The sequence below is a fragment of the Hyperolius riggenbachi genome, chromosome 3, assembly GCF_040937935.1.
Source record: "Hyperolius riggenbachi isolate aHypRig1 chromosome 3, aHypRig1.pri, whole genome shotgun sequence".
Lineage (NCBI taxonomy): Eukaryota > Metazoa > Chordata > Amphibia > Anura > Hyperoliidae > Hyperolius > Hyperolius riggenbachi.
The window spans coordinates 42444649-42466544 of record NC_090648.1 but is presented as its reverse complement, the minus strand read 5'-3'; the positions used below and the strand labels follow the sequence as shown (position 1 = coordinate 42466544).

At 46.0% G+C, this 21896-nt stretch overlaps 19 non-coding genes across 19 annotated transcripts; all 19 read left to right on the top strand.

Annotated features, from left to right (window-relative positions):
- The first annotated feature begins 5278 nt into the window (after nucleotides 1-5278).
- On the top strand, nucleotides 5279-5360 carry TRNAS-GCU (transfer RNA serine (anticodon GCU)). Its single transcript has one exon. It is a non-coding gene; the product is annotated as a tRNA-Ser (tRNA).
- An 832-nt stretch (nucleotides 5361-6192) lies between these two features.
- TRNAS-ACU (transfer RNA serine (anticodon ACU)) lies at nucleotides 6193-6274 on the top strand. Its single transcript has one exon. It is a non-coding gene; the product is annotated as a tRNA-Ser (tRNA).
- An 831-nt stretch (nucleotides 6275-7105) lies between these two features.
- On the top strand, nucleotides 7106-7187 carry TRNAS-GCU (transfer RNA serine (anticodon GCU)). The gene has a single exon. It is a non-coding gene; the product is annotated as a tRNA-Ser (tRNA).
- Nucleotides 7188-8019: 832 nt separating this feature from the next.
- TRNAS-GCU (transfer RNA serine (anticodon GCU)) lies at nucleotides 8020-8101 on the top strand. Its single transcript has one exon. It is a non-coding gene; the product is annotated as a tRNA-Ser (tRNA).
- An 832-nt stretch (nucleotides 8102-8933) lies between these two features.
- Nucleotides 8934-9015, top strand: TRNAS-ACU (transfer RNA serine (anticodon ACU)). Its single transcript has one exon. It is a non-coding gene; the product is annotated as a tRNA-Ser (tRNA).
- An 832-nt stretch (nucleotides 9016-9847) lies between these two features.
- Nucleotides 9848-9929, top strand: TRNAS-GCU (transfer RNA serine (anticodon GCU)). Its single transcript has one exon. It is a non-coding gene; the product is annotated as a tRNA-Ser (tRNA).
- Nucleotides 9930-10761: 832 nt separating this feature from the next.
- On the top strand, nucleotides 10762-10843 carry TRNAS-GCU (transfer RNA serine (anticodon GCU)). Its single transcript has one exon. It is a non-coding gene; the product is annotated as a tRNA-Ser (tRNA).
- Nucleotides 10844-11675: 832 nt separating this feature from the next.
- TRNAS-ACU (transfer RNA serine (anticodon ACU)) lies at nucleotides 11676-11757 on the top strand. The gene has a single exon. It is a non-coding gene; the product is annotated as a tRNA-Ser (tRNA).
- Nucleotides 11758-12589: 832 nt separating this feature from the next.
- On the top strand, nucleotides 12590-12671 carry TRNAS-GCU (transfer RNA serine (anticodon GCU)). Its single transcript has one exon. It is a non-coding gene; the product is annotated as a tRNA-Ser (tRNA).
- Nucleotides 12672-13503: 832 nt separating this feature from the next.
- TRNAS-GCU (transfer RNA serine (anticodon GCU)) lies at nucleotides 13504-13585 on the top strand. Its single transcript has one exon. It is a non-coding gene; the product is annotated as a tRNA-Ser (tRNA).
- An 832-nt stretch (nucleotides 13586-14417) lies between these two features.
- On the top strand, nucleotides 14418-14499 carry TRNAS-GCU (transfer RNA serine (anticodon GCU)). The gene has a single exon. It is a non-coding gene; the product is annotated as a tRNA-Ser (tRNA).
- Nucleotides 14500-15299: 800 nt separating this feature from the next.
- Nucleotides 15300-15381, top strand: TRNAS-GCU (transfer RNA serine (anticodon GCU)). Its single transcript has one exon. It is a non-coding gene; the product is annotated as a tRNA-Ser (tRNA).
- An 832-nt stretch (nucleotides 15382-16213) lies between these two features.
- On the top strand, nucleotides 16214-16295 carry TRNAS-ACU (transfer RNA serine (anticodon ACU)). Its single transcript has one exon. It is a non-coding gene; the product is annotated as a tRNA-Ser (tRNA).
- Nucleotides 16296-17127: 832 nt separating this feature from the next.
- On the top strand, nucleotides 17128-17209 carry TRNAS-GCU (transfer RNA serine (anticodon GCU)). Its single transcript has one exon. It is a non-coding gene; the product is annotated as a tRNA-Ser (tRNA).
- Nucleotides 17210-18041: 832 nt separating this feature from the next.
- On the top strand, nucleotides 18042-18123 carry TRNAS-GCU (transfer RNA serine (anticodon GCU)). Its single transcript has one exon. It is a non-coding gene; the product is annotated as a tRNA-Ser (tRNA).
- An 832-nt stretch (nucleotides 18124-18955) lies between these two features.
- On the top strand, nucleotides 18956-19037 carry TRNAS-GCU (transfer RNA serine (anticodon GCU)). The gene has a single exon. It is a non-coding gene; the product is annotated as a tRNA-Ser (tRNA).
- An 832-nt stretch (nucleotides 19038-19869) lies between these two features.
- On the top strand, nucleotides 19870-19951 carry TRNAS-GCU (transfer RNA serine (anticodon GCU)). The gene has a single exon. It is a non-coding gene; the product is annotated as a tRNA-Ser (tRNA).
- An 800-nt stretch (nucleotides 19952-20751) lies between these two features.
- Nucleotides 20752-20833, top strand: TRNAS-GCU (transfer RNA serine (anticodon GCU)). Its single transcript has one exon. It is a non-coding gene; the product is annotated as a tRNA-Ser (tRNA).
- Nucleotides 20834-21665: 832 nt separating this feature from the next.
- On the top strand, nucleotides 21666-21747 carry TRNAS-GCU (transfer RNA serine (anticodon GCU)). Its single transcript has one exon. It is a non-coding gene; the product is annotated as a tRNA-Ser (tRNA).
- Nucleotides 21748-21896: the final 149 nt, after the last annotated feature.

The window sequence follows — 21896 nt, the reverse complement described above, 5'->3', positions numbered from 1 at the left end:
GAGAAATGGACTGTAATGGAAAGAAAGGTGGAGAAGAAAGGATTTCCAGTACCAAGGGTAAATCCCATTTTGGGAAGAATGGTTTTCTTGGAGGTCTCATCTTGAAGATAGCCTGTACAAACTGCACAACCAAGGGATGGAAAGCCCACTTCTGATTCGTCAAAGCTGAAAGGGCTGATACTTGGACCTTGATTGCTGCGACACTAAGACCCTTCTCCGCTCCAGATTGGAGGAAGTCCAGGATATTTTGTACCTCTGGAGACATACTATCGAATCCTTCCTCTAAGGAGAAGAGAATACATTTTTCCCATACACGATAGTAAGTTGAATTAGTGGAAGGCTTCCTAGCCTTTAGAAGCGTCTCTACCACTTGGTCGGAACATCCCATGTCTGCATACTTCTGCCTCTCAATCTCCAGGCCGCTAAACAAAGACCTTTGACTCCTGGATGAAGCAGGCTCCCCTGAAGTAGAAGGTCGTGGATCGCTGGTAACCTCACTGGCTCTTCCACGCTTAGGAACATTGCCAGAGGAAACCACGGCCTCCGTGGCCAAAAAGGCAGGATAGCAATGATCATGCATGACTCCCTGCACAGCCTCTGTAGAAATCTGGGAATCAGTGGAACTGGAGGAAAGGCATAACCTAGCAGGATGTCCCATTTCTGAGTCAGACAATCCACTCCCGCTGAGGTGGGATGTTGGTAAAGCGAGAAGAACCTCTGAACCTTGTGGTTCCGTGGGGATGCCCAAAGATCCACCTGTGGCTGACCCCACTTTAAGACTATTCTCCTGAAGATCTTCTCGTTCAAGGACCATTCGTGTGGACTCGCGAATCTTCTGCTCAACTGGTCCGCTAAGACATTCATTTCCCCCGGAAGGTATGATGCCGTAAGGTCTGACAGATTTTCCATTGCCCAGTTCATTATTAGAGCAGCTACTCGAAGTAATGACTGACTCCTTGTCCCTCCTTGCCTTCTGACATATGCCACTGCCGTGATGTTGTCCATTCTCAACAAGACCGATTTCCCCTGAATCAGATGGCGAAAAGCCTTCAAGGCCATGAAGGCTGCTCTCAGCTCCAGGAGATTGGAAGTCACCCCTTTTTGCACTGTTCTCCACTTCTCCTGCATTCGGATCCCATTGCAGTGAGCCCCCCAGCCTCTCAGGCTGGCATCCGTGGTGATGACTACCGGAATATCCGTCTGAATCTGACGGCAATTTCTCAAATTCTGCTCTGTGGCCCACCGCAGAGGGGAGTCCCTCACAAGAAATGGGAGATGAAACCTCTGGAGCATGTTTCTCTTGTTCCCTCGATGCAGAAAGAAAGTTTGAAACTTCCTTAGCGCCCAGTGGGCCCACTTCACCATTGGGATGCATGATGAGAACGTCCCCAGTAAGCTCAAGCATTCCCTGGCAGACAGGGACCGACTTCTTAAGGCCCTCTGAACCTTCCCCTGGATTACTGTAATCTTCTTATCGGGAAGACAAACTTGATTTTGGCCCGTACGAAACCTTGCCCCCAGGAAAGCCAAGTCCTGAGACGGCACCAGCTGGCTCTTCTTGAGATTGACTAGCCACCCCAGGCGTTGCAATAGATGAAGCAGAGTGGACTGGTGTTGGATCAACTGCTTCTGATCTTGGTGTAGGAGCAGAATGTCGTCCAAGTAATGGAATATCCTCAGACCCTGGAGTCTCAGATACGCAATGACTGGAAGAAGAACTCTGGTGAATGTTCTCGGAGCGGTTGACAGTCCGAATGGCAGACACTGAAATTGGTAACCTTTTCCTTCCACAGCAAACCTGAGAAATCTTTGAAAACTGAGCTTTATGGGAATATGAAGATATGCGTCCGCCAAGTCCACAGTCGTCATCCAGTCTCCTACACTTATCATCAGGATGATGGATTGCAGAGATTCCATCTTTAAATGCTTCACAGATATATGTCTGTTCAAGTATTTCAGGTCGAGAACTGGTCTCCAACCGCCTGATGCCTTCCTTACCAAGAACAGAGGAGAAAAGATTCCTGTTTGGCATTCTTTGCGAGAAAGCGGGATAACCGCCTCCTGAGCCAGTAAAGTTTGTACATATTCTGTAAGTGCCAGCTTCATCTCCTTGTCCCGCGGCATTCTTGTTGGTATGAACTTGAAGCGTGGGGTTTTTCTCTTGAATCTCCAAGAATGTCCTTCCTTCAGGGTATTCAGTACCCATGAATCCTCGACTATTCCCACCCAAGATTCCCAGAAGAGGCGCAACCTGGCCCCCACCTGGCAATCTTGAGTGGACGCCCCATCAAAAAGCGCTCTTGAGGCTGTTGCGCATCAGACGGGACCCTGGACTTCATCCCTCTCCCGAAGGAGGACTAGGTTCCTTTCCAGCTTCTATCAAACTGTCTGCCCGGTCTGTACGATCTTGCCTGTTGGTATCTATTATTAAATCTTCTTCTAGGAGCTTGTTGCCTGGAGGGCCTCTGCTTCCTGTCTTGCGGAATCAAACCCGACTTTCCTCCCGAAACTTTCGAGATTGCGCTGTCCATCTGAGGCCCAAATAAATGCGCTCCATCGTATGGAATCTTACACCAGTTTGATTTTGATGACTGATCGGCCGACCAGGGCTTTAACCACAAAGCTCTTCTTGCCGTTACGCTACATAACATGGATCTTGCAGCCAACCGAATTATATCAATGGCAGCTTTAATGTTGACAACCCAGACACGAGATGCTTTTGCTAACGAGGTTAATGCAATTGCTGGCTTACATGCTGCACCCGCATTTAGAAAGGCCCTCTTGATATCGGTGTCGATCTTTCTCTCAGAGGGATCCTTAAAAGCTATGGCATTCTCCACGGGCAAAGTAACATGCTTTGTAAGTCTCATCACTGACGCATCCACAGCTGGGGCTGAGTCTAGTAGTTTGCTATCCTCCTGACTTAGTGGATACCGCTTCGATAACCTGTTATTCATAGAAGGCTTCTGCTCCACCTTATTCCATTCTTTCAGAATCACCTCCCTTATGACCTTTATGAACGGGAAAACTTGCAGTTGCTGGTCTAAATGCGGATAGTACTTGTCAGGTTCTGGAACCGAACCTTCCTCATCCTGCCAGTCAATTGCTGACCTAATAGCCTGGAGGAAGGCAGGCACTAAGGAGAAACTAAAGCCTGCAGCCGAAACCTCCCCCTGAGTGGAGTCCTCCTCAAGCGAGGCCTGCGGGGCAGCCGCCGACTGAGGAGGTGCCATATTCTGGAAAGTTTCCTTTACAGCCTGCTGGATAAAAGCTAGCACCTGCTGGTTATCAGTGTCTCTTTCTCTGCCTACCTCCGCAAAACAGGTCTCACACACTCTTTTGCCCGGCATTGCCGCCTGAGTGCACGACCAACATAAGTCCTGAACTGGTCTTTGAAAGGGTTCCAAAAGATCAGATCTAGGAGAAATGTCCCAGTCCTTTCTCGCCCTCTTCGGGGACCTATCCCTTTGATGATAATGTCTCTGTGGAGAATAGCGCTCAGATGATCGCCTCCTTCCCCTATCACGGGAACGTCTGCAAAAGGATCTGGACCTCGAATGACGTCTTTTCCTGGAAGATTCCCTGTAACGTCTCCTACTTCGGGATCTAGATCTATTATCCCTTGAAGACCTCCTCTTGTCACGAGAGCGACGACTTCTGCTTCGTTCTCTTGATCGAGGACGGGACTTCTGTCTCGCCGCCGAGGAAGGACGCTCCATAGGGACCGCCTGTCCACTTCCTCCTTCCCCCGGACTGTGGAGACATACATTTTTATGTTCCACTATCACATCCTCCATAAACTTTATAAATGGGGAATACTAGGCACTCTTTTAACCCCTTAGGACCTGTGCAAGGGAAACTTTGTACACTAGACACCCGGTGCAAAATATCAGAAGAGGCTGCATTTAGCAGCCTATTACCTGACAGGGACCTCCTCCTCCGCATGCTCAATATCCTCCATTCTCTATTTAAGAGAAAGATAGATAGAGCCATAAATACCATCAAAGCAGCAGAGCATCAGTCAATTCAAACCTTGCCAGGCAAGGAACATTTACATACCTGCTTCCAGCAGACCACAACAGGGAACAACAGGGAACAGCTCTCCGGGCAACTTCTGGGCAGACAGCGTGGTACCAGCGCAGAAAAACACGCTACCCACCGCTATCACGCCGACATCAGCGTGCTTCCACCGCTCTGTCCTTCCTGGAGTCCTAAAAACACTGGCCAATCAGCGCTTGCCATCGTCAAATCTCGCTTCTCGCGAGACTTCCAACGCTGCATTGCGCAGGACATGATGCGGAGGGGTCCGGCGGCCATATTCCATGAGGGCAGCCACTATGCAGCAGAAGGCTGCAATGCACCTAGGAGCCGCCGTTCGTCCTATTTAAGGGCTAGAGACGCTCCAAGCAAGCGGGAGAGGCTGAACCCGCAAAGGTAATACGCACAAAAGGGGAAAGAGGGAAACAAAAGCACCTAAAGTAAAGAAGAAACAAAACAAAAATTAGCACAACTATATAGACGAAACTGTCCATTCGAGGACAGAAAAAAGAATGGCTGGAGGGGGCGGGCGCCTAAAACTTATAGATGAACTGTCCTATCGGGGTTAGGGGGCGGAGCCAATACCCATAGGTATGCCGCCATGTTTGGTCCAGGAAAGAAAATTCACCTCTGCAGCCTTAGCGGAGAAAATAAACAGTGCTTGTCTGGCTGCACGAAGAAAATAGTTTGTCTGCAGAAGGACAAGTGCCAAAAAGTGCTTCAGTCATACCTGATTTTCAAGTTGTAAACCTCCTGTCTGTAACTGGCAGGTGCCAGTGTGAGGGATAAGGTATAATGGGATTGGTAGGACAGTAAGAAGATGTGCCCTCGCCTCATGTTCATACTGGCTTGAGTCTCCCTAAAAGTAGAAGTAATCTGCATAGTTCAGCCCACAGTCTAGCTAAGTGACCCTAAAAGGCAGATGTTAATTGTGGAAATGCTTGGCTGAAAGTTTGCAATGATTCCAAAAGATGTAAGCAAAGATGAAAAATACAGCATGGCGTGTTGATGGCATGGTGTAGAAGGCCCTTGTTTAGGTAGGTGTGCTCCAGTGGGATGATTAAGGTGTCCTCTGTCAGGCCTCTTGAAAATGATTTTTCTTGTGTGAGCAAAAGGTGCGCGTTCTTCTTTTTTGTCCAAAAAGTGCACTTTGCTATCCTGAAAAGATGAGCCGTGTTTTGCGCACAGGGTTTTGACCAGAGCTGAAAAAATGATAGCGTTAGATGTCATGTTTTACTGAGACGAGGTGGCCGAGTGGTTAAGGCGATGGACTGCTAATCCATTGTGCTCTGCGTGCATGGGTTCAAATCCCATCCTTGTCGATGGTGCACTTTTACAAACTAGTATCATACCCACCATCCAACTCGCCTGTCCTTGACGTCCATGTGGTTGTGCATGGAAAAGTGTGTATGCCCTTTCCCCGATGACTATTGGGACACAGATTGTGTACATTTACACAATGCTTGTCTGCAGCATCATTCTTTCTCACAAAGTGTGGGCCGTTCGGGGTTCAGACCTGCAACCCACAAATAGAAAATTCACCTCTGCAGCCTTAGCGGAGAAAATAAACAGTGCTTGTCTGGCTGCACGAAGAAAATAGTTTGTCTGTAGAAGGACAAGTGCCAAAAAGTGCTTCAGTCATACCTGATTTTCAAGTTGTAAACCTCCTGTCTGTGACTGGCAGGTGCCAGTGTGAGGCATAAGGTATAATGGGATTGGTAGGACAGTAAGAAGATGTGCCCTCGCCTCATGTTCATACTGGCTTGAGTCTCCCTAAAAGTAGAAGTAATCTGCATAGTTCAGCCCACAGTCTAGCTAAGTGACCCTAAAAGGCAGATGTTAATTGTGGAAATGCTTGGCTGAAAGTTTGCAATGATTCCAAAAGATGTAAGCAAAGATGAAAAATACAGCATGGCGTGTTGATGGCATGGTGTAGAAGGCCCTTGTTTAGGTAGGTGTGCTCCAGTGGGATGATTAAGGTGTCCTCTGTCAGGCCTCTTGCAAATGATTTTTCTTGTGTGAGCAAAAGGTGCACGTTCTTCTTTTCTGTCCAAAAAGTGCACTTTGCTATCCTGAAAAGATGAGCCGTGTTTTGCGCACAGGGCTTTGACCAGAGCTGAGAAAATGATAGCGTTAGATGTCATGTTTTACTGAGATGACGTGGCTGAGTGGTTAAGGCGATGGACTACTAATCCATTGTGCTCTGCATGCATGGGTTCAAATCCCGTCCTCGTCGATGGTGCACTTTTACAAACTAGTATCATACCCACCATCCAACTCGCCTGTCCTTGACGTCCATGTGGTTGTGCATGGATAAGTGTGTATGCCCTTTGCCCGATGACTATTGGGACACAGATTGTGTACATTTACACAATGCTTGTCTGCAGCATCATTCTTTCTCACAAAGTGTGGGCCGTTCGGGGTTCAGACCTGCAACCCACAAATAGAAAATTCACCTCTGCAGCCTTAGCGGAGAAAATAAACAGTGCTTGTCTGGCTGCACGAAGAAAATAGTTTGTCTGTAGAAGGACAAGTGCCAAAAAGTGCTTCAGTCATACCTGATTTTCAAGTTGTAAACCTCCTGTCTGTGACTGGCAGGTGCCAGTGTGAGGCATAAGGTATAATGGGATTGGTAGGACAGTAAGAAGATGTGCCCTCGCCTCATGTTCATACTGGCTTGAGTCTCCCTAAAAGTAGAAGTAATCTGCATAGTTCAGCCCACAGTCTAGCTAAGTGACCCTAAAAGGCAGATGTTAATTGTGGAAATGCTTGGCTGAAAGTTTGCAATGATTCCAAAAGATGTAAGCAAAGATGAAAATACAGCATGGCGTGTTGATGGCATGGTGTAGAAGGCCCTTGTTTAGGTAGGTGTGCTCCAGTGGGATGATTAAGGTGTCCTCTGTCAGGCCTCTTGCAAATGATTTTTCTTGTGTGAGCAAAAGGTGCGCGTTCTTCTTTTCTGTCCAAAAAGTGCACTTTGCTATCCTGAAAAGATGAGCCGTGTTTTGCGCACAGGGCTTTGACCAGAGCTGAAAAAATGATAGCGTTAGATGTCATGTTTTACTGAGACGAGGTGGCCGAGTGGTTAAGGCGATGGACTGCTAATCCATTGTGCTCTGCATGCATGGGTTCAAATCCCATCCTCGTCGATGTTGCACTTTTACAAACTAGTATCATACCCACCATCCAACTCGCCTGTCCTTGACGTCCATGTGGTTGTGCATGGATAAGTGTGTATGCCCTTTGCCCGATGACTATTGGGATACAGATTGTGTACATTTACACCATGCTTCTCTGCAGCATCATTCTTTCTCACAAAGTATGGGCCGTTCGGGGTTCAGACCTGCAACCCACAAATAGAAAATTCACCTCTGCAGCCTTAGCGGAGAAAATAAACAGTGCTTGTCTGGCTGCACGAAGAAAATAGTTTGTCTGTAGAAGGACAAGTGCCAAAAAGTGCTTCAGTCATACCTGATTTTCAAGTTGTAAACCTCCTGTCTGTGACTGGCAGGTGCCAGTGTGAGGCATAAGGTATAATGGGATTGGTAGGACAGTAAGAAGATGTGCCCTCGCCTCATGTTCATACTGGCTTGAGTCTCCCTAAAAGTAGAAGTAATCTGCATAGTTCAGCCCACAGTCTAGCTAAGTGACCCTAAAAGGCAGATGTTAATTGTGGAAATGCTTGGCTGAAAGTTTGCAATGATTCCAAAAGATGTAAGCAAAGATGAAAAATACAGCATGGCGTGTTGATGGCATGGTGTAGAAGGCCCTTGTTTAGGTAGGTGTGCTCCAGTGGGATGATTAAGGTGTCCTCTGTCAGGCCTCTTGAAAATGATTTTTCTTGTGTGAGCAAAAGGTGCGCGTTCTTCTTTTCTGTCCAAAAAGTGCACTTTGCTATCCTGAAAAGATGAGCCGTGTTTTGCGCACAGGGCTTTGACCAGAGCTGAAAAAATGATAGCGTTAGATGTCATGTTTTATTGAGACGAGGTGGCCGAGTGGTTAAGGCGATGGACTGCTAATCCATTGTGCTCTGCACGCATGGGTTCAAATCCCATCCTTGTCGATGGTGCACTTTTACAAACTAGTATCATACCCACCATCCAACTCGCCTGTCCTTGACGTCCATGTGGTTGTGCATGGATAAGTGTGTATGCCCTTTGCCCGATGACTATTGGGACACAGATTGTGTACATTTACACAATGCTTGTCTGCAGCATCATTCTTTCTCACAAAGTATGGGCCGTTCGGGGTTCAGACCTGCAACCCACAAATAGAAAATTCACCTCTGCAGCCTTAGCGGAGAAAATAAACAGTGCTTGTCTGGCTGCACGAAGAAAATAGTTTGTCTGTAGAAGGACAAGTGCCAAAAAGTGCTTCAGTCATACCTGATTTTCAAGTTGTAAACCTCCTGTCTGTGACTGGCAGGTGCCAGTGTGAGGCATAAGGTATAATGGGATTGGTAGGACAGCAAGAAGATGTGCCCTCGCCTCATGTTCATACTGGCTTGAGTCTCCCTAAAAGTAGAAGTAATCTGCATAGTTCAGCCCACAGTCTAGCTAAGTGACCCTAAAAGGCAGATGTTAATTGTGGAAATGCTTGGCTGAAAGTTTGCAATGATTCCAAAAGATGTAAGCAAAGATGAAAAATACAGCATGGCGTGTTGATGGCATGGTGTAGAAGGCCCTTGTTTAGGTAGGTGTGCTCCAGTGGGATGATTAAGGTGTCCTCTGTCAGGCCTCTTGAAAATGATTTTTCTTGTGTGAGCAAAAGGTGCGCGTTCTTCTTTTCTGTCCAAAAAGTGCACTTTGCTATCCTGAAAAGATGAGCCGTGTTTTGCGCACAGGGCTTTGACCAGAGCTGAAAAAATGATAGCGTTAGATGTCATGTTTTACTGAGACGAGGTGGCCGAGTGGTTAAGGCGATGGACTACTAATCCATTGTGCACTGCACGCATGGCTTCAAATCCCATCCTCGTCGATGGTGCACTTTTACAAACTAGTATCATACCCACCATCCAACTCGCCTGTCCTTGACGTCCATGTGGTTGTGCATGGATAAGTGTGTATGCCTTTTGCCCGATGACTATTGGGACACAGATTGTGTACATTTACACAATGCTTGTCTGCAGCATCATTCTTTCTCACAAAGTATGGGCCATTTGGGGTTCAGACTTGCAACCCACAAATAAAAAATTCACCTCTGCAGCCTTAGCGGAGAAAATAAACAGTGCTTGTCTGGCTGCACGAAGAAAATAGTTTGTCTGTAGAAGGACAAGTGCCAAAAAGTGCTTCAGTCATACCTGATTTTCAAGTTGTAAACCTCCTGTCTGTGACTGGCAGGTGCCAGTGTGAGGCATAAGGTATAATGGGATTGGTAGGACAGTAAGAAGATGTGCCCTCGCCTCATGTTCATACTGGCTTGAGTCTCCCTAAAAGTAGAAGTAATCTGCATAGTTCAGCCCACAGTCTAGCTAAGTGACCCTAAAAGGCAGATGTTAATTGTGGAAATGCTTGGCTGAAAGTTTGCAATGATTCCAAAAGATGTAAGCAAAGATGAAAAATACAGCATGGCGTGTTGATGGCATGGTGTAGAAGGCCCTTGTTTAGGTAGGTGTGCTCCAGTGGGATGATTAAGGTGTCCGCTGTCAGGCCTCTTGCAAATGATTTTTCTTGTGTGAGCAAAAGGTGCGCGTTCTTCTTTTCTGTCCAAAAAGTGCACTTTGCTATCCTGAAAAGATGAGCCGTGTTTTGCGCACAGGGCTTTGACCAGAGCTGAAAAAATGATAGCGTTAGATGTCATGTTTTATTGAGACGAGGTGGCCGAGTGGTTAAGGCGATGGACTGCTAATCCATTGTGCTCTGCACGCATGGGTTCAAATCCCATCCTCGTCGATGGTGCACTTTTACAAACTAGTATCATACCCACCATCCAACTTGCCTGTCCTTGACGTCCATGTGGTTGTGCATGGATAAGTGTGTATGCCCTTTGCCCGATGACTATTGGGACACAGATTGTGTACATTTACACAATGCTTGTCTGCAGCATCATTCTTTCTCACAAAGTATGGGCCGTTCGGGGTTCAGACCTGCAACCCACAAATAGAAAATTCACCTCTGCAGCCTTAGCGGAGAAAATAAACAGTGCTTGTCTGGCTGCACGAAGAAAATAGTTTGTCTGTAGAAGGACAAGTGCCAAAAAGTGCTTCAGTCATACCTGATTTTCAAGTTGTAAACCTCCTGTCTGTGACTGGCAGGTCCCAGTGTGAGGCATAAGGTATAATGGGATTGGTAGGACAGTAAGAAGATGTGCCCTCGCCTCATGTTCATACTGGCTTGAGTCTCCCTAAAAGTAGAAGTAATCTGCATAGTTCAGCCCACAGTCTAGCTAAGTGACCCTAAAAGGCAGATGTTAATTGTGGAAATGCTTGGCTGAAAGTTTGCAATGATTCCAAAAGATGTAAGCAAAGATGAAAAATACAGCATGGCGTGTTGATGGCATGGTGTAGAAGGCCCTTGTTTAGGTAGGTGTGCTCCAGTGGGATGATTAAGGTGTCCTCTGTCAGGCCTCTTGAAAATGATTTTTCTTGTGTGAGCAAAAGGTGCGCGTTCTTCTTTTCTGTCCAAAAAGTGCACTTTGCTATCCTGAAAAGATGAGCCGTGTTTTGCGCACAGGGCTTTGACCAGAGCTGAAAAAATGATAGCGTTAGATGTCATGTTTTATTGAGACGAGGTGGCCGAGTGGTTAAGGCGATGGACTGCTAATCCATTGTGCTCTGCACGCATGGGTTCAAATCCCATCCTTGTCGATGGTGCACTTTTACAAACTAGTATCATACCCACCATCCAACTCGCCTGTCCTTGACGTCCATGTGGTTGTGCATGGATAAGTGTGTATGCCCTTTGCCCGATGACTATTGGGACACAGATTGTGTACATTTACACAATGCTTGTCTGCAGCATCATTCTTTCTCACAAAGTATGGGCCGTTCGGGGTTCAGACCTGCAACCCACAAATAGAAAATTCACCTCTGCAGCCTTAGCGGAGAAAATAAACAGTGCTTGTCTGGCTGCACGAAGAAAATAGTTTGTCTGTAGAAGGACAAGTGCCAAAAAGTGCTTCAGTCATACCTGATTTTCAAGTTGTAAACCTCCTGTCTGTGACTGGCAGGTGCCAGTGTGAGGCATAAGGTATAATGGGATTGGTAGGACAGCAAGAAGATGTGCCCTCGCCTCATGTTCATACTGGCTTGAGTCTCCCTAAAAGTAGAAGTAATCTGCATAGTTCAGCCCACAGTCTAGCTAAGTGACCCTAAAAGGCAGATGTTAATTGTGGAAATGCTTGGCTGAAAGTTTGCAATGATTCCAAAAGATGTAAGCAAAGATGAAAAATACAGCATGGCGTGTTGATGGCATGGTGTAGAAGGCCCTTGTTTAGGTAGGTGTGCTCCAGTGGGATGATTAAGGTGTCCTCTGTCAGGCCTCTTGAAAATGATTTTTCTTGTGTGAGCAAAAGGTGCGCGTTCTTCTTTTCTGTCCAAAAAGTGCACTTTGCTATCCTGAAAAGATGAGCCGTGTTTTGCGCACAGGGCTTTGACCAGAGCTGAAAAAATGATAGCGTTAGATGTCATGTTTTACTGAGACGAGGTGGCCGAGTGGTTAAGGCGATGGACTACTAATCCATTGTGCACTGCACGCATGGCTTCAAATCCCATCCTCGTCGATGGTGCACTTTTACAAACTAGTATCATACCCACCATCCAACTCGCCTGTCCTTGACGTCCATGTGGTTGTGCATGGATAAGTGTGTATGCCTTTTGCCCGATGACTATTGGGACACAGATTGTGTACATTTACACAATGCTTGTCTGCAGCATCATTCTTTCTCACAAAGTATGGGCCATTTGGGGTTCAGACTTGCAACCCACAAATAAAAAATTCACCTCTGCAGCCTTAGCGGAGAAAATAAACAGTGCTTGTCTGGCTGCACGAAGAAAATAGTTTGTCTGTAGAAGGACAAGTGCCAAAAAGTGCTTCAGTCATACCTGATTTTCAAGTTGTAAACCTCCTGTCTGTGACTGGCAGGTGCCAGTGTGAGGCATAAGGTATAATGGGATTGGTAGGACAGTAAGAAGATGTGCCCTCGCCTCATGTTCATACTGGCTTGAGTCTCCCTAAAAGTAGAAGTAATCTGCATAGTTCAGCCCACAGTCTAGCTAAGTGACCCTAAAAGGCAGATGTTAATTGTGGAAATGCTTGGCTGAAAGTTTGCAATGATTCCAAAAGATGTAAGCAAAGATGAAAAATACAGCATGGCGTGTTGATGGCATGGTGTAGAAGGCCCTTGTTTAGGTAGGTGTGCTCCAGTGGGATGATTAAGGTGTCCGCTGTCAGGCCTCTTGCAAATGATTTTTCTTGTGTGAGCAAAAGGTGCGCGTTCTTCTTTTCTGTCCAAAAAGTGCACTTTGCTATCCTGAAAAGATGAGCCGTGTTTTGCGCACAGGGCTTTGACCAGAGCTGAAAAAATGATAGCGTTAGATGTCATGTTTTATTGAGACGAGGTGGCCGAGTGGTTAAGGCGATGGACTGCTAATCCATTGTGCTCTGCACGCATGGGTTCAAATCCCATCCTCGTCGATGGTGCACTTTTACAAACTAGTATCATACCCACCATCCAACTTGCCTGTCCTTGACGTCCATGTGGTTGTGCATGGATAAGTGTGTATGCCCTTTGCCCGATGACTATTGGGACACAGATTGTGTACATTTACACAATGCTTGTCTGCAGCATCATTCTTTCTCACAAAGTATGGGCCGTTCGGGGTTCAGACCTGCAACCCACAAATAGAAAATTCACCTCTGCAGCCTTAGTGGAGAAAATAAACAGTGCTTGTCTGGCTGCACGAAGAAAATAGTTTGTCTGTAGAAGGACAAGTGCCAAAAAGTGCTTCAGTCATACCTGATTTTCAAGTTGTAAACCTCCTGTCTGTGACTGGCAGGTCCCAGTGTGAGGCATAAGGTATAATGGGATTGGTAGGACAGTAAGAAGATGTGCCCTCGCCTCATGTTCATACTGGCTTGAGTCTCCCTAAAAGTAGAAGTAATCTGCATAGTTCAGCCCACAGTCTAGCTAAGTGACCCTAAAAGGCAGATGTTAATTGTGGAAATGCTTGGCTGAAAGTTTGCAATGATTCCAAAAGATGTAAGCAAAGATGAAAAATACAGCATGGCGTGTTGATGGCATGGTGTAGAAGGCCCTTGTTTAGGTAGGTGTGCTCCAGTGGGATGATTAAGGTGTCCGCTGTCAGGCCTCTGGCAAATGATTTTTCTTGTGTGAGCAAAAGGTGCGCGTTCTTCTTTTCTGTCCAAGAAGTGCACTTTGCTATCCTGAAAAGATGAGCCGTGTTTTGCGCACAGGGCTTTGACCAGAGCTGAAAAAATGATAGCGTTAGATGTCATGTTTTACTGAGACGAGGTGGCCGAGTGGTTAAGGCGATGGACTGCTAATCCATTGTGCTCTGCACGCATGGGTTCAAATCCCATCCTCGTCGATGGTGCACTTTTACAAACTAGTATCATACCCACCATCCAACTCGCCTGTTCTTGATGTCCATGTGGTTGTGCATGGATAAGTGTGTATGCCCTTTGCCCGATGACTATTGGGACACAGATTGTGTACATTTACACAATGCTTGTCTGCAGCATCATTCTTTCTCACAAAGTATGGGCCATTTGGGGTTCAGACCTGCAACCCACAAATAGAAAATTCACCTCTGCAGCCTTAGCGGAGAAAATAAACAGTGCTTGTCTGGCTGCACGGAGAAAATAGTTTGTCTGTAGAAGGACAAGTGCCAAAAAGTGCTTCAGTCATACCTGATTTTCAAGTTGTAAACCTCCTGTCTGTGACTGGCAGGTGCCAGTGTGAGGCATAAGGTATAATGGGATTGGTAGGACAGTAAGAAGATGTGCCCTCGCCTCATGTTCATACTGGCTTGAGTCTCCCTAAAAGTAGAAGTAATCTGCATAGTTCAGCCCACAGTCTAGCTAAGTGACCCTAAAAGGCAGATGTTAATTGTGGAAATGCTTAGCTGAAAGTTTGCAATGATTCCAAAAGATGTAAGCAAAGATGAAAAATACAGCATGGCGTGTTGATGGCATGGTGTAGAAGGCCCTTGTTTAGGTAGGTGTGCTCCAGTGGGATGATTAAGGTGTCCTCTGTCAGGCCTCTTGCAAATGATTTTTCTTGTGTGAGCAAAAGGTGCGCGTTCTTCTTTTCTGTCCAAAAAGTGCACTTTGCTATCCTGAAAAGATGAGCCGTGTTTTGCGCACAGGGCTTTGACCAGAGCTGAAAAAATGATAGCGTTAGATGTCATGTTTTACTGAGACGAGGTGGCCGAGTGGTTAAGGCGATGGACTGCTAATCCATTGTGCTCTGCATGCATGGGTTCAAATCCCATCCTCGTCGATGGTGCACTTTTACAAACTAGTATCATACCCACCATCCAACTCGCCTGTCCTTGACGTCCATGTGGTTGTCCATGTGGTTGTGCATGGAAAAGTGTGTATGCCCTTTGCCCGATGACTATTGGGACACAGATTGTGTACATTTACACAATGCTTGTCTGCAGCATCATTCTTTCTCACAAAGTATGGGCCGTTCGGGGTTCAGACCTGCAACCCACAAATAGAAAATTCACCTCTGCAGCCTTAGCGGAGAAAATAAACAGTGCTTGTCTGGCTGCACGAAGAAAATAGTTTGTCTGCAGAAGGACAAGTGCCAAAAAGTGCTTCAGTCATACCTGATTTTCAAGTTGTAAACCTCCTGTCTGTGACTGGCAGGTGCCAGTGTGCCCTCGCCTCATGTTCATACTGGCTTGAGTCTCCCTAAAAGTAGAAGTAATCTGCATAGTTCAGCCCACAGTCTAGCTAAGTGACCCTAAAAGGCAGATGTTAATTGTGGAAATGCTTGGCTGAAAGTTTGCAATGATTCCAAAAGATGTAAGCAAACATGAAAAATACAGCATGGCGTGTTGATGGCATGGTGTAGAAGGCCCTTGTTTAGGTAGGTGTGCTCCAGTGGGGTGATTAAGGTGTCCTCTGTCAGGCCTCTTGCAAATGATTTTTCTTGTGTGAGCAAAAGGTGCGCGTTCTTCTTTTCTGTCCAAAAAGTGCACTTTGCTATCCTGAAAAGATGAGCCGTGTTTTGCGCACAGGGCTTTGACCATAGCTGAAAAAATGATAGCGTTAGATGTCATGTTTTATTGAGACGAGGTGGCCGAGTGGTTAAGGTGATGGACTGCTAATCCATTGTGCTCTGCACGCATGGGTTCAAATCCCATCCTCGTCGATGGTGCACTTTTACAAACTAGTATCATACCCACCATCCAACTCGCCTGTCCTTGACGTCCATGTGGTTGTGCATGGATAAGTGTGTATGCCCTTTGCCCGATGACTATTGGGACACAGATTGTGTACATTTACACAATGCTTGTCTGCAGCATCATTCTTTCTCACAAAGTATGGGCCGTTCGGGGTTCAGACCTGCAACCCACAAATAGAAAATTCACCTCTGCAGCCTTAGCGGAGAAAATAAACAGTGCTTGTCTGGCTGCACGAAGAAAATAGTTTGTCTGTAGAAGGACAAGTGCCAAAAAGTGCTTCAGTCATACCTGATTTTCAAGTTGTAAACCTCCTGTCTGTGACTGGCAGGTGCCAGTGTGAGGCATAAGGTATAATGGGATTGGTAGGACAGTAAGAAGATGTGCCCTCGCCTCATGTTCATACTGGCTTGAGTCTCCCTAAAAGTAGAAGTAATCTGCATAGTTCAGCCCACAGTCTAGCTAAGTGACCCTAAAAGGCAGATGTTAATTGTGGAAATGCTTGGCTGAAAGTTTGCAATGATTCCAAAAGATGTAAGCAAAGATGAAAAATACAGCATGGCGTGTTGATGGCATGGTGTAGAAGGCCCTTGTTTAGGTAGGTGTGCTCCAGTGGGATGATTAAGGTGTCCTCTGTCAGGCCTCTTGAAAATGATTTTTCTTGTGTGAGCAAAAGGTGCGCGTTCTTCTTTTCTGTCCAAAAAGTGCACTTTGCTATCCTGAAAAGATGAGCCGTGTTTTGCGCACAGGGCTTTGACCAGAGCTGAAAAAATGATAGCGTTAGATGTCATGTTTTACTGAGACGAGGTGGCCGAGTGGTTAAGGCGATGGACTACTAATCCATTGTGCACTGCACGCATGGCTTCAAATCCCATCCTCGTCGATGGTGCACTTTTACAAACTAGTATCATACCCACCATCCAACTCGCCTGTCCTTGACGTCCATGTGGTTGTGCATGGATAAGTGTGTATGCCTTTTGCCCGATGACTATTGGGACACAGATTGTGTACATTTACACAATGCTTGTCTGCAGCATCATTCTTTCTCACAAAGTATGGGCCATTTGGGGTTCAGACTTGCAACCCACAAATAAAAAATTCACCTCTGCAGCCTTAGCGGAGAAAATAAACAGTGCTTGTCTGGCTGCACGAAGAAAATAGTTTGTCTGTAGAAGGACAAGTGCCAAAAAGTGCTTCAGTCATACCTGATTTTCAAGTTGTAAACCTCCTGTCTGTGACTGGCAGGTGCCAGTGTGAGGCATAAGGTATAATGGGATTGGTAGGACAGTAAGAAGATGTGCCCTCGCCTCATGTTCATACTGGCTTGAGTCTCCCTAAAAGTAGAAGTAATCTGCATAGTTCAGCCCACAGTCTAGCTAAGTGACCCTAAAAGGCAGATGTTAATTGTGGAAATGCTTGGCTGAAAGTTTGCAATGATTCCAAAAGATGTAAGCAAAGATGAAAAATACAGCATGGCGTGTTGATGGCATGGTGTAGAAGGCCCTTGTTTAGGTAGGTGTGCTCCAGTGGGATGATTAAGGTGTCCGCTGTCAGGCCTCTTGCAAATGATTTTTCTTGTGTGAGCAAAAGGTGCGCGTTCTTCTTTTCTGTCCAAAAAGTGCACTTTGCTATCCTGAAAAGATGAGCCGTGTTTTGCGCACAGGGCTTTGACCAGAGCTGAAAAAATGATAGCGTTAGATGTCATGTTTTATTGAGACGAGGTGGCCGAGTGGTTAAGGCGATGGACTGCTAATCCATTGTGCTCTGCACGCATGGGTTCAAATCCCATCCTCGTCGATGGTGCACTTTTACAAACTAGTATCATACCCACCATCCAACTCGCCTGTCCTTGACGTCCATGTGGTTGTGCATGGATAAGTGTGTATGCCCTTTGCCCGATGACTATTGGGACACAGATTGTGTACATTTACACAATGCTTGTCTGCAGCATCATTCTTTTTTACAAAGTATGGGCCATTTGGGGTTCAGACCCGCAACCCACAAATACAAAATTCACCTCTGCAGCCTTAGCGGAGAAAATAAACAGTGCTTGTCTGGCTGCACGAAGAAAATAGTTTGTCTGTAGAAGGACAAGTGCCAAAAAGTGCTTCAGTCATACCTGATTTTCAAGTTGTAAACCTCCTGTCTGTGACTGGCAGGTGCCAGTGTGAGGCATAAGGTATAATGGGATTGGTAGGACAGTAAGAAGATGTGCCCTCGCCTCATGTTCATACTGGCTTGAGTCTCCCTAAAAGTAGAAGTAATCTGCATAGTTCAGCCCACAGTCTAGCTAAGTGACCCTAAATGGCAGATGTTAATTGTGGAAATGCTTGGCTGAAAGTTTGCAATGATTCCAAAAGATGTAAGCAAAGATGAAAAATACAGCATGGCGTGTTGATGGCATGGTGTAGAAGGCCCTTGTTTAGGTAGGTGTGCTCCAGTGGGGTGATTAAGGTGTCCTCTGTCAGGCCTCTTGCAAATGATTTTTCTTGTGTGAGCAAAAGGTGCGCGTTCTTCTTTTCTGTCCAAAAAGTGCACTTTGCTATCCTGAAAAGATGAGCCGTGTTTTGCGCACAGGGCTTTGACCATAGCTGAAAAAATGATAGCGTTAGATGTCATGTTTTATTGAGACGAGGTGGCCGAGTGGTTAAGGCGATGGACTGCTAATCCATTGTGCTCTGCACGCATGGGTTCAAATCCCATCCTCGTCGATGGTGCACTTTTACAAACTAGTATCATACCCACCATCCAACTTGCCTGTCCTTGACGTCCATGTGGTTGTGCATGGATAAGTGTGTATGCCCTTTGCCCGATGACTATTGGGACACAGATTGTGTACATTTACACAATGCTTGTCTGCAGCATCATTCTTTCTCACAAAGTATGGGCCGTTCGGGGTTCAGACCTGCAACCCACAAATAGAAAATTCACCTCTGCAGCCTTAGCGGAGAAAATAAACAGTGCTTGTCTGGCTGCACGAAGAAAATAGTTTGTCTGTAGAAGGACAAGTGCCAAAAAGTGCTTCAGTCATACCTGATTTTCAAGTTGTAAACCTCCTGTCTGTGACTGGCAGGTCCCAGTGTGAGGCATAAGGTATAATGGGATTGGTAGGACAGTAAGAAGATGTGCCCTCGCCTCATGTTCATACTGGCTTGAGTCTCCCTAAAAGTAGAAGTAATCTGCATAGTTCAGCCCACAGTCTAGCTAAGTGACCCTAAAAGGCAGATGTTAATTGTGGAAATGCTTGGCTGAAAGTTTGCAATGATTCCAAAAGATGTAAGCAAAGATGAAAAATACAGCATGGCGTGTTGATGGCATGGTGTAGAAGGCCCTTGTTTAGGTAGGTGTGCTCCAGTGGGATGATTAAGGTGTCCGCTGTCAGGCCTCTGGCAAATGATTTTTCTTGTGTGAGCAAAAGGTGCGCGTTCTTCTTTTCTGTCCAAGAAGTGCACTTTGCTATCCTGAAAAGATGAGCCGTGTTTTGCGCACAGGGCTTTGACCAGAGCTGAAAAAATGATAGCGTTAGATGTCATGTTTTACTGAGACGAGGTGGCCGAGTGGTTAAGGCGATGGACTGCTAATCCATTGTGCTCTGCACGCATGGGTTCAAATCCCATCCTCGTCGATGGTGCACTTTTACAAACTAGTATCATACCCACCATCCAACTCGCCTGTTCTTGATGTCCATGTGGTTGTGCATGGATAAGTGTGTATGCCCTTTGCCCGATGACTATTGGGACACAGATTGTGTACATTTACACAATGCTTGTCTGCAGCATCATTCTTTCTCACAAAATATGGGCCATTTGGGGTTCAGACCTGCAACCCACAAATAGAAAATTCACCTCTGCAGCCTTAGCGGAGAAAATAAACAGTGCTTGTCTGGCTGCACGGAGAAAATAGTTTGTCTGTAGAAGGACAAGTGCCAAAAAGTGCTTCAGTCATACCTGATTTTCAAGTTGTAAACCTCCTGTCTGTGACTGGCAGGTGCCAGTGTGAGGCATAAGGTATAATGGGATTGGTAGGACAGTAAGAAGATGTGCCCTCGCCTCATGTTCATACTGGCTTGAGTCTCCCTAAAAGTAGAAGTAATCTGCATAGTTCAGCCCACAGTCTAGCTAAGTGACCCTAAAAGGCAGATGTTAATTGTGGAAATGCTTAGCTGAAAGTTTGCAATGATTCCAAAAGATGTAAGCAAAGATGAAAAATACAGCATGGCGTGTTGATGGCATGGTGTAGAAGGCCCTTGTTTAGGTAGGTGTGCTCCAGTGGGATGATTAAGGTGTCCTCTGTCAGGCCTCTTGCAAATGATTTTTCTTGTGTGAGCAAAAGGTGCGCGTTCTTCTTTTCTGTCCAAAAAGTGCACTTTGCTATCCTGAAAAGATGAGCCGTGTTTTGCGCACAGGGCTTTGACCAGAGCTGAAAAAATGATAGCGTTAGATGTCATGTTTTACTGAGACGAGGTGGCCGAGTGGTTAAGGCGATGGACTGCTAATCCATTGTGCTCTGCATGCATGGGTTCAAATCCCATCCTCGTCGATGGTGCACTTTTACAAACTAGTATCATACCCACCATCCAACTCGCCTGTCCTTGACGTCCATGTGGTTGTCCATGTGGTTGTGCATGGAAAAGTGTGTATGCCCTTTGCCCGATGACTATTGGGACACAGATTGTGTACATTTACACAATGCTTGTCTGCAGCATCATTCTTTCTCACAAAGTATGGGCCGTTCGGGGTTCAGACCTGCAACCCACAAATAGAAAATTCACCTCTGCAGCCTTAGCGGAGAAAATAAACAGTGCTTGTCTGGCTGCACGAAGAAAATAGTTTGTCTGCAGAAGGACAAGTGCCAAAAAGTGCTTCAGTCATACCTGATTTTCAAGTTGTAAACCTCCTGTCTGTGACTGGCAGGTGCCAGTGTGCCCTCGCCTCATGTTCATACTGGCTTGAGTCTCCCTAAAAGTAGAAGTAATCTGCATAGTTCAGCCCACAGTCTAGCTAAGTGACCCTAAAAGGCAGATGTTAATTGTGGAAATGCTTGGCTGAAAGTTTGCAATGATTCCAAAAGATGTAAGCAAACATGAAAAATACAGCATGGCGTGTTGATGGCATGGTGTAGAAGGCCCTTGTTTAGGTAGGTGTGCTCCAGTGGGGTGATTAAGGTGTCCTCTGTCAGGCCTCTTGCAAATGATTTTTCTTGTGTGAGCAAAAGGTGCGCGTTCTTCTTTTCTGTCCAAAAAGTGCACTTTGCTATCCTGAAAAGATGAGCCGTGTTTTGCGCACAGGGCTTTGACCATAGCTGAAAAAATGATAGCGTTAGATGTCATGTTTTATTGAGACGAGGTGGCCGAGTGGTTAAGGTGATGGACTGCTAATCCATTGTGCTCTGCACGCATGGGTTCAAATCCCATCCTCGTCGATGGTGCACTTTTACAAACTAGTATCATACCCACCATCCAACTCGCCTGTCCTTGACGTCCATGTGGTTGTGCATGGATAAGTGTGTATGCCCTTTGCCCGATGACTATTGGGACACAGATTGTGTACATTTACACAATGCTTGTCTGCAGCATCACTCTTTCTCACAAAGTATGGGCCATTTGGGGTTCAGACCTGCAACCCACAAATAGAAAATTCACCTCTGCAGCCTTAGCGGAGAAAATAAACAGTGCTTGTCTGGCTGCACGAAGAAAATAGTTTGTCTGTAGAAGGACAAGTGCCAAAAAGTGCTTCAATCATACCTGATTTTCAAGTTGTAAACCTCCTGTCTGTGACTGGCAGGTGCCAGTGTGAGGCATAAGGTATAATGGGATTGGTAGGACAGTAAGAAGATGTGCCCTCGCCTCATGTTCATACTGGCTTGAGTCTCCCTAAAAGTAGAAGTAATCTGCATAGTTCAGCCCACAGTCTAGCTAAGTGACCCTAAAAGGCAGATGTTAATTGTGGAAATGCTTGGCTGAAAGTTTGCAATGATTCCAAAAGATGTAAGCAAAGATGAAAAATACAGCATGGCGTGTTGATGGCATGGTGTAGAAGGCCCTTGTTTAGGTAGGTGTGCTCCAGTGGGATGATTAAGGTGTCCTCTGTCAGGCCTCTTGAAAATGATTTTTCTTGTGTGAGCAAAAGGTGCGCGTTCTTCTTTTTTGTCCAAAAAGTGCACTTTGCTATCCTGAAAAGATGAGCCGTGTTTTGCGCACAGGGCTTTGACCAGAGCTGAAAAAATGATAGCGTTAGATGTCATGTTTTACTGAGACGAGGTGGCCGAGTGGTTAAGGCGATGGACTGCTAATCCATTGTGCTCTGCACGCATGGGTTCAAATCCCATCCTCGTCGATGTTGCACTTTTACAAACTAGTATCATACCCACCATCCAACTCGCCTGTCCTTGACGTCCATGTGGTTGTGCATGGATAAGTGTGTATGCCCTTTGCCCGATGACTATTGGGATACAGATTGTGTACATTTACACCATGCTTCTCTGC